General features: G+C 36.2%; 1 protein-coding gene across 1 annotated transcript in view; it reads right to left on the reverse strand.

Annotated features, from left to right (window-relative positions):
- ZNF624 (zinc finger protein 624) overlaps positions 1 to 9,003 on the reverse strand; it is a 47,085-nt gene that overhangs the window by 36,844 nt on the left and 1,238 nt on the right. The gene's annotated exons all lie outside the window — the stretch shown is intronic.

Genomic DNA, 9,003 nt, shown 5'->3' on the forward strand with positions numbered 1-9,003 from the left:
CTATATCAGAATAGGCGGGCTGGCCCGGTGGCGCAAGTGGTTAAGTGCGCGTGTTCCACTTTGGTGGCCTAGGGTTCGCAGGTTTGGATCCCGGGTGTGCATCGACGCACTACTTATCAAGCCATGCTGTGGCGGTGTCCCATATAAGTGGAGGAAGATGGGCACGGATGTTAGCTCAGGGCCAATCTTCCTCAGCAAACAAAAAGAAAAAAAAAAGAGGAGGATTGGCATCAGATGTTAGCTCAGGGCTGATCTTCCTCACACACACAAAAAATGTGAGCTAGTAAAAAATGGCAAAATAAAATGCTGGATATTAATTATAAAAAAAAGAATAGGTTTGCAAGCAATTACAAAATAAAGAATAAAGGGAAAGAAAGCATCAAAAACAACTATAACCAATACAATTTGGTCATAAACTCACAACACAAAAAAGAATAATTTCTGACCAAAAAAACACAGAAGAGGAAGAGGATGGAACCTGCATAGGCTAATGGAAATAACAGGGTATCAGAAAACGGACTGTCTCATCTATGTGGTTTTTTATACAAAGCTCCTGTGGTCACCTTTGTTTTGTAACCACAAAACAAAAAAATCAGAGCAGAGTCACAAATCATAAATGAACAGAAAACTGAGAAAACAATCACAGAAAACCATCAAACTGAAATGGCAGACAGAAATACAAGGGAAAAGAAACAATGGAAATATACAACAAATGGGAAACAAAAGATAAAATGGCAGCATTAAGCCCTCATATATCAATAATCACCCTAAATGTAAACGGATTGAATTCACCAATCAAGAGACAAAAAGAGGCTGGATGGATTAAAAAACAAGACCCAACAATATGCTTTCTCCAGGAAACACATCTCAGCTCTAAAGACAAACATAGGCTCAGAGTGAAGGGATGGAATATGATACTCCAGGCAAATGGCAAGCAAAAGAAAGCGGGTGTAGCCATACTTATATCAGACAAAGCAGACTTCAAGATAAAAAAGATAATGAGAGAGAGATGGTCATTATATAATGACAAAAGGGACATTCCACCAAGAAGACATAACACTTATTAATATATATGCACCTAATACAGGAGCACTAAAGTATATAAAGAAAATATTAACAGACCTAAAGGGAGAAATTGACAGCAATACCATAATAGCAGGAGACCTTAACACTCCATTTACGTGAATGGAGAGATCATCCAGACAGAAAGCCAACAAGCAAACACAGGTCTTAAATGAAACACTAGACTAGATGGACTTAATAGATATATATAGAACATTCCATCCAAAAACAGCAGAATACATATTCTTCTCAAGTGCATATGGAACATTCTCAAAGACAGACCATATGGTGGGAAACAAAGCAAGCCTCAATAAATTTAAGAAGATTGAAATCATATCAAGCATCTTTTCCGACCACAATGCTATGAATCTAGAAATCGACTACAAGAAAAAAACTTGGAAAGTCACAAATATGTGGAGACTAAACAACATGCTACTGAACAACTGCTGTATCAATGGAGAAGTCAGAAAATACTTAAGAGACAAATGAAAATGAAAACACAACATACCAAAACCTATAGGATGCAGCAAAAGCAGTACTAAGAGGGAAACATATAGCAATACAGGCCTACCTCAACAAACAAGAAAAATCTCAAATAAACAAACTTACCCTATACCTAAAAGAACTAGAAAAAAAAAACAAATAAAATCCAAAGTCAGTAGAAGGAAGGAAATAATAAAAATCAGAGCAGAAATAAATGAAATAGAGACTAAAAAAACAATAGAAAGTATCAATGAAACTAAGAGCTTGTTCTTTGAAAAGATGAACAAAATTGACAAACCCTTAGCCAGATTCCCTAAGAAAAAAAGAGAGATGACTCAAATAAACACAATCAGAAATGAAAGAGAAGAAATTACAATAGACACCACAGAAATACAAAGGATTATAAGAGAATACTATGAAAAGCCATACGCCAACAAACCAGATAATCTACAAGAAATGGATAAATTCTTAGAATCATACAACCTCCCAAAACTGAATCAAGAAAAAACAGAGAATATGAATAGACCGATCACAAGCAAAGAGATTGCAACAGAAATCAAAAATCTCCCCAAAAGCAAAAGTCCAGGACCAGATGGCTTCTCTGGTGAATTCTACCAAACATTCAAAGAAGATTTAATTCCTAGCCTTCTCAAACTATTCTGAAAAATTGAAGAGGACAGGATGCTTCCTAACTCATTTTACGAGGCCAATATTACCCTGATACCAAAACCAGACAAGAAGAACACGAAAACGGAAAATTATAGGCCAACATCACTGATGAACATAGATGCAAAAATGCTCAACAAAATATTAGCAAATCGAATACAACAATACATTAAAAGGAGCATACACCACGATCACATGGGATTTAGTCCAGAGACACAGGCATGGTTCAATATCCGCAAATCAATCAATGTGATACACCACATTAACAAAATGAAAAATAAAAAATCACATGATCATCTCAATAGACGCACAGAGAGCATTTGACAAGATTCAACATCTATTTATGATAAAAACACTAAAAAAATGGGTATAGAAGGAAAGTACCTCAACATAATAGAGGCCATATATGACAAACCCACAGCTAACATCATACTCAATGTACAAAAACTGAAAGCCATTCCTCTGAGAACAGGAACAAGACAAGGATGCCCACTCCACCACTCTTATTCAACATTGTACTGGAAGTTTTAGCCAGAGCAATTAGGCAAGAAAAAGAAATGGGAAATTCAAATTGGATTTCCCAATAGGGATCAAATTGGAAAGGAAGAAGTGAAACTGTCACTATTTGCAGATGACATGATTCTATATACATAAAACCCTAAAGAATCCACCAAAAAACTATTAGAAATAATCAACAAATACAGTAAAGTTGTAGGATACAAAATCGACATACAAAAATCAGTTGCGTTTCTGGACACTAATAACAAACTAGCAGAAAGAGAAGTCAAGAATACAATCCCATTTACAATCACAAAAAGAAAAACAATAAAATACCTAGGAATAAATTTAACCAAGGAAGTGAAAGACCTACACACTGAAAAGTATGACACATTATTGAAAGAAATTGAAGAAGACATAAAGAAATGGAAAGATATTCCATGCTCATGGACAGGAAGAATAAAGATAGTTAAAATGTCCATATTTCCTAAAGCAATCTACAAATTCAGTGCAATCCCAATCAGAATCCCAATGACATGCTTCATGGAAATAGAACAAAGAATCCTAAAATCTACAGGGAACAACAAAAGACCCTGAATACCCAAATCAATCCTGAAAAAAAAGAACAAAGTTGGAGGTATCACACTCCCTGAATTCAAATTATACTACAAAGCTATAGTAATCAAAACATCATGGTACTGGCAGAAAAACAGACACACAGATCAATGGAAGAGAACTGAGAGCCCCAAAATAAAACCATACATCTATGGACAGCTAATCTTTAACAAAGGAGCCAAGAACATACAATGGAGAAAGGAAAGTCTCTTCAATAAATGATGCTGGGAAAACTGGACATGCAAAAGAATGAAAGTAGACCATTATCTTACATCATACACAAAAATTAACTCAAAATGGGTTAAAAAGCTGAATGTAAGATCTGAAACCATAAAACTCTTAGAAGAAAACACAGGCAGTACACTCTTCGGCTTTGGTCTTAGCAGTATCTTTTCAAATACTACGTCTACTTGGGCAAGGGAAACAAAATAAAAAATAAACAAATGGGACTACATCAGATTAAAAAGCTTCTGCACAGCAAAGGAAACCATCAGCAAAACGAAAAGACAACCCATCAACTGGGACAAAATATTTGCAAATCATATATCCAACACGGGGTTAATCTCCAAAATATATAAAGAACTCATACAACTCAACAGCAAAAAAATAAACAAGCCAATCAAAAATTGGGCAGAAGATATGAACAGACATTTTTCCAAAGAAGATATATAGATGGCCAACAGGCACATGAAAAGATGTTCAACATCACTAATTATTAGGGAAATGCAAATCAAAATTACAATGACATATCACCTCACACCTGTCAGAATGACTCTAATTAACAAGAAATAACAAGTATTGGAGAGGACGTGGAGAAAAGGGAACCTTCATATATGGCTGATGGGAATGCAAACTGGTACAGCCACTATGGAAAACAGTATGGAAATTCCTCAAAAAATTAAAAACAGAACTACCATATGATCCAGCTATTCTACTTATAGGTATTTATCCAAAGAACACAAAAACACTAATTTGAAAAGATACATGCACCTCTGCGCTCACTGCAGCATTATTTACAATAGCCAAGACTTGGAAACAACCTAAGTGCCCATTGAGGGATGAATGGATAAGGAAGATATGGTGTATATATACAATGGAATACTACTAAGCTATAAAAAAGATGAAATCTTGCCATTTGTGACAACATCTGATGGAGAAAGACAAATACCATGATTTCACTCATATGTCAAAGATAAACAACAACAACAACAAAGAAACACAGAGAGAGAACAGATTGGTGGTTACCAGAGGGGAAGGAGAAATGGGGGGAGAGTGAATGGGCTAAAGTGAGACATTTGTATGGTGACACACGGAAACTAGACTCTTGGTGATGAACATGATATAGTCTATACAGAAGTTGAAATATAATGATGCATACCTGAAATTTATATAATGTTATAAACCAATGTTACCTCAATTAAAAAGAAAAAGAAGAAAATAACTAAAAAAAAAAAAAAAGAAAATGTGGTACATATACATATACAATGCAACATTATTCAGCCATAAAAAGAAGGAAATCCTGGCAGGCCCAGTGGCGCAAATGGTTAAGTGCACGTGCTCCTCTGCGGCAGCCCGGGGTTCGCTGGTTTGGATCCCGGCCGTGCACCGACGCACTGCTTGGCAAGCCATGCTGTGGCAGCATCCCATATAAAGTGGAGGAAGATGGGCACGGATGTTAGCCCAAGGCCAGTCTTCCTCAGCAAAAAAAGAGGATTGGCAGATGTTAGCACTAGGGCTGATCTCCTCACCAAAAAAAAAAAAAGAAGGAAATCCTGGCATGTGTGACAAGATGGATGGGCCTTGAAGGCATTATGCTAAGTGAAATAAGCCAGGCAAAGACAAATATGGTATGATTTCACTTATATGTGGAATCTAAAAAAAAAAAATCCAAACACAGGTACAGAGAACAGTTTGGTCGCTACCAGAGGTGGCGGGGGCACTTAATGGGTGAAGGGGATCAAAAGGCACAAACTTACAATTACAAAATAAATAAGTCATGGGGATGTCATGTACAGCAATGGTGACTATAGTTAATAACACTGTGTCGCATATGTGAAAGTTGCTAAGAGAGTAGAAAAGTTCTTATCATGAGAAACAAAATTTGTAACTATGTGTGGTGTTGGATGTTAACTAGACTTATTGTGGTGATCACTTTGCAATGTATACATATACTGAATCATTATGTTGTATACCTGAAACTAATATAATGTTATATGTCAATTATATCTCAATTTTTAAAAATGATGTAATAAATATCTTTGTGCATGAAAAAAAAATAAAGCTCTCACTACAAATAAAATAAAATAAAATAGATCATCACTGCAGGATACATTCCAAGATATTCGAGCCAAGGTTCATAATAATAAAGAGAAAATGGAGACACCTAAATTTGGGATCAGCACTGCAGTTTAAACACATGGTTTGGTATGACAACATATAGTAGGATCCATCAAAGTAGGTGGAAAGAAGAAAAATAGCACTCATATTAGAATATGATAAAAAGAAACAAAGACAATGAATATGATTAACAGAGAAAGGCCATAAGTTTATGAGGAAACAGAAAAGGTACAAATAATAAAAAATAAGAGAATATTTATCTACAAATATGAGTTAATTGATTGGTAGTCAATCAAAAAACACAAACATATGAGCCATGATGCTAGATACATGACCATCCACTAAGCCATCAGGGACATCTAGGCACCATTTCCCCTCCACTTCCCCCTTCTTACATGAGGATGTGGCCTTGCTGGTGCAGAGTCTGGCTCAAGAATCAGGGGTGCCTGATGAATGATAGCTCCTTACACCAAATGGTACAGAATGTTAATATAAATTCTTCCAGAGTGGTAACACTAGCCTCAGATATAAAAGGGCAGTGACATAGCAAATTTTGAGTTTTTCAGAAACCCTACATTGTGCAAAAAGTGTTACCAGCAGTTGCATGGCCCCTCAACTGGAGACTGTGTTATGCTTACACACGCTGAATCTGCTCCTGACCTGAATGAGCACCTTACTTCCCACAAGAGTCAGTAGTTTCTGCTCAACAAACATAGCAGAACTTAATCTAATCTTACACCTTGTGCCAATCAGAAGCTCATCTGAAATGATACTTGCAGTAATTAACCACTAACTTCTGAAAAACCACTAGCTTCTATAAAGCAAAGCTGTTATAAATTCAAAGAACAGTAGAGATAGAAATTCAATAGATATGAGTATAATGAAATTTATACTCAAAAGTTATTTTCAAGCATTTATGGACCATTTGCTAAAATTAATCATACACCATAAAGACCACTGACCACAAAGAAAATCTCAATCAAAAAGAAGAAACTGAATACACTACATTCTCCAAGCATGATGCAACAGAATTACAAATGTAAATGGAAGTCTGAAGGGAGGGGAAAAAACCCTATCACCTTGAAATTAAAATAGACTCTCCTGAGTAGCTATTAAGTCAAAGAGAGAACTTTAAATTACAATTGCTAGTGAATTAAAAAATGAGAGTATTATAGATTAAAAATGCATGGGCTGCTGTCAAAGCTTTAAGAAGATTAAATTTATATCCCTAAATACTTTCAAGTAAAATTTTTAAAAAGAATGAAAATATCAAACATTCAACTAAAGAAGAAAAATAATTAACAAGTAAGCCATAAGGAAGAAATAATAAAGGAAGAAACTAATGAATAAGAAGACAAGCAAACAAAAACAGCTAACAAAGGCAGAGCTGACTCTCTAAATAATGAAATATACAAGCCACTGGCCAGTCACAAAAGAAAAAATACCAACAAACCAAAAACAGAAACAAGAAAGGGCCTAGAACAGATAAAACATCTTAAAACTGTATGTCAATAAAAATAAAATTTCCCAAAGAACAATTTTTGTTTAAAAATTTTCTAAAACTGACTCAATCAGCAGAAAACTTAAGCAGGCCAATTTAGCAGACTGCTAACTGCTTCCAACATCCAGTCTCCCCCTTCTACTTGACAGAGGTTTGAAGTCTCAGCTGGCCACAAAGCCACCCACCTAGAGACATTTCCCAGCCTCCTTGCAGGCAAGTGTGCCCACGTCACTAAATTATAGCAAATGGGATCTGAAAACAAGAGATGTATGCAACTTCCAGGTCACATCTTTAAAAGGGAATTGCTTGCCCTCCAGCTTGTTTCTCCTTCCAGTAGCCTTTCAGAATGTACAGTATGAGAGTGAGCCAGCTTCCACCACAGGGAGGACAACATCCCCTAGGGGGTGGTGGAACAAAAAGACGAGTGGAACCTGGGGCTCCAGAAGACCTAACGGACCAGGGCTGCCTACTCCTACCCACCCTCATCACTGCCAGCCACCTACCAACTCAGACTTTTATATAAGAAAGAAATAAACTGTCTTTCTTGTTCAAACCACTTGGACTCTGTTAAAGCTACCAAGTTAATTTCCTAATTAACAGACTGAATGGTCATGAAGGAAAAATTTAAAGATATCAGCTAAGCAGGTGAGAGCAGGGTTTAGTTAAATCAAGAAAACATGTGACTATCTTAAGACTGTAGAGTAGTTTGTTCCATGACACTGTTTCACTAGGCACGATGAAAAGGTTTCAATGGAAGAGAAACAATAAGAAGTTGAGGGAGGAAAAACACAGTGTAGCATGAAGCTAAGATAAAGAAAGAATAATCTGAGAGGATTCCTATATTGAAGCCTCAGGGTTACCAATAAAAGTGGTTTTCCCTTACACCAGTGTTTCTCTACCTTGTTTTAGGTCACGGATTCCTTTGCAAATTTAACAAAAATTATGACTCTTCTCCAAGAAAACTCCCACATATAATTAGAGGGGTCTCAAATCCGAGTATGTAAAAAGCTCACTAGGCATGCTTATTAAAAAGGAAATTCTTTGGCTCCATTCAAGATCTAAACCAGGATCTCTACTCTAGGTGTCAGGCACAGAAATCTTTATCTTTAACAAGCACCCCAGGTTCTTACCTTGAGAAATACCGTTATAAAGCTAACTGCTGAACCTCAAATTAAAAACTCTTCTTTGCACACTTGAAAATCCAAATGAAATATGTTTTACCAAGAGGATTCTAGAGCCCAGGCAGGCTGTGGCCCTGCATTAGTTTCCTCGGCTGAATTTCTGCTTCAAGCCTGGTATTTCTTGAAGCATTCTTCATCTCAGAGTTCAGAAGCAACACCAGTGCCAAGTTCGAACACAATTTAAAACAATAATTGAAGCTATTCTGACAAATATGTAACATGACTACGTATCAACACCAGTAGATCTCTAACTTTTAGGGGGTTACGGATCCATCTCAGAATCTGACCTCGTCCACAGAATAATGCACGTGCATGTATGATGTTGCATATTGTTTCAGGGAGTCTGAAGACTGACGTCCCTCAAACCCAAGCTGACCCCCAAATTAAGAAGTCTAGTTTTACAAGGTTAGAAACAAAAAATGAGCTAAGAGGAATAATAAACAAAAACTATTTTTCCCACACACAAAAGCAGACCTACAGAGAGCAACTTAAGACATTTTCAATTCCCAGGAACTACAGGAATGGTTTTCTATATCTTTAAACCTCATTAAGAATGACCCGAGTCATCATTTGTTTTTAAATTTGTAAAGATTAATAAACTCCTCCTTGGTAATATGACATATAGATAAAGCTAGTCAAATATGTTTAACCATCAAACCG

Source organism: Ceratotherium simum, chromosome 16, assembly GCF_057802395.1.
Source record: "Ceratotherium simum simum isolate JZ-2026a chromosome 16, ASM5780239v1, whole genome shotgun sequence".
In the NCBI taxonomy this organism is placed as follows: Eukaryota; Metazoa; Chordata; class Mammalia; order Perissodactyla; family Rhinocerotidae; genus Ceratotherium; species Ceratotherium simum.